General features: G+C 37.7%; 1 non-coding gene across 1 annotated transcript; it reads left to right on the forward strand.

Annotated features, from left to right (window-relative positions):
• Window positions 1-1,304: 1,304 nt before the first annotated feature.
• On the forward strand, window positions 1,305-1,376 carry Trnal-caa (transfer RNA leucine (anticodon CAA)). Its single transcript has one exon. It is a non-coding gene; the product is annotated as a tRNA-Leu (tRNA).
• Window positions 1,377-1,717: the final 341 nt, after the last annotated feature.

Genomic DNA, 1,717 nt, shown 5'->3' on the forward strand with positions numbered 1-1,717 from the left:
CGAAGCACCGCCCCAAGTTAGATTGGTATGCAGGAAAACTTAACTTATAAATACCCCGTTTTTAAGTTACATTGGCTTGTATGTAGTCCGCTGATGACTGACCTTATAGCCCCTTCACCGCCAACCACATTGGTGCTCGGTGGCGCGTGATAATCGGCTAATGCGTTGATAAAATCGATTCTTAGGTACAAATATCCATTTGTTTTGTATTTAAGCATCATGTTATAGGCCCACCACCAACATACTTGGCCAATATATGTAAAAAAAAACCAGGACGGTGGTCGGATGACATTCTGAGGTATGCCGGAAAGCAATGGATACAACTTGCACAGGACCGGAAAGGATGGCGTGAAAGAGAGGAGGCCTATACCCAGCAGTGGGTGGACACAGGCTGAGTAGATAGATAGTAGATCATGTTAGAGGCGGAACGTAGTAAATAACAGTACTCGTTATAAATGTTTATTTTATGCAACACAGACCCTTCCTTCTTATATTCTTTTACTTACCTCTTAGAAAGTCTACATGATACAAAGTCTGGTGCTCTTTTTATATGAAAATACTACAAAGAAAAAGTTTTTTGTTAGTTAAGTTTTTTTTGTTTTTTTTTTCTGTTTATAAATAAGAAATCAAATCAAATCAAAATCTTTATTTGTGAATACAGGTATACAAAAGGTGTTACATAAAGTTATTACAATCTCTGTATTCAGCCTGTTAGTAGGCATACAAATAGTGGCTTATTATTTAAGTACTTACTATTAAATTCAACAATTTATACAATAGGATTTTAAGCAGAGATGTCAATTTAAAGCTAAAGATACAAGTATATTATATAAGACTATTATCCGTTAGGTATTCATGGATGTTATAATAGGCTTTATTTGTCAATAGTGCATGTAACACGTTCTTAAAATGAATGAATGATGTTAAAAAGACACAAACTTTAATGAACGCTATAAAATGTTTGCACAAATTAAAAACAAAAAATCACGCATAATCAATGTATCATAAACATATAACAAGCATGCATGTTACATAACATACGCAAAATAGTATTTTATGCAACAGTTGTATAAGAAGGGTCAAAAAATGCGAGTGGCGTGAGTTGCGATGTGAGCCTTGGCGAACATCGCAATAAGAGACGCCACGAGCATTTTTTGACCTAGTTATACAACGTTGCATACAATACTTTTTCTACGACGACGTAATTTTAAACGAAACACAAAAAAATTCCAATTTATTTTCCAACGCGCGGGAAAATCGCGGCAAATGTATACTTTTTTTTATAGTATATCTATGGCCTAACAGCCTCCGTGGTTTAGTGGTTAGAGCATTAGGCTCAAGATCTGGAGGTCCGGGTTCGATTCCCGATGGGGACATTGTCGAAATCACTTTGTGAGACTGTCCTTTGTTTGGTAAGGACTTTTCAGGCTTGAATCACCTGACTGTCTGAAAAAGTAAGATGATTCCGTGCTTCGGAAGGCACGTTAAGTCGTTGGTCCCGGCTATTAGCCGTAAAAAAACACCTCCACCAACCCGCATTGGAGCAGCGTGGTGGAGTATGCTCCATACCCCCTCCGGTTGATTGAGGGGAGGCCTGTGCCCAGCAGTGGGACGTATATAGGCAGTTTATGTATATCTATGGCACCAAACAAAGTAAAGGTGCCAGTTTCCAGGTCAAAAAAAAAAACAACAACAATGCTTTTTTGGCGACATTATA

This window comes from Pectinophora gossypiella, chromosome 3 (assembly GCF_024362695.1).
Source record: "Pectinophora gossypiella chromosome 3, ilPecGoss1.1, whole genome shotgun sequence".
Lineage (NCBI taxonomy): Eukaryota > Metazoa > Arthropoda > Insecta > Lepidoptera > Gelechiidae > Pectinophora > Pectinophora gossypiella.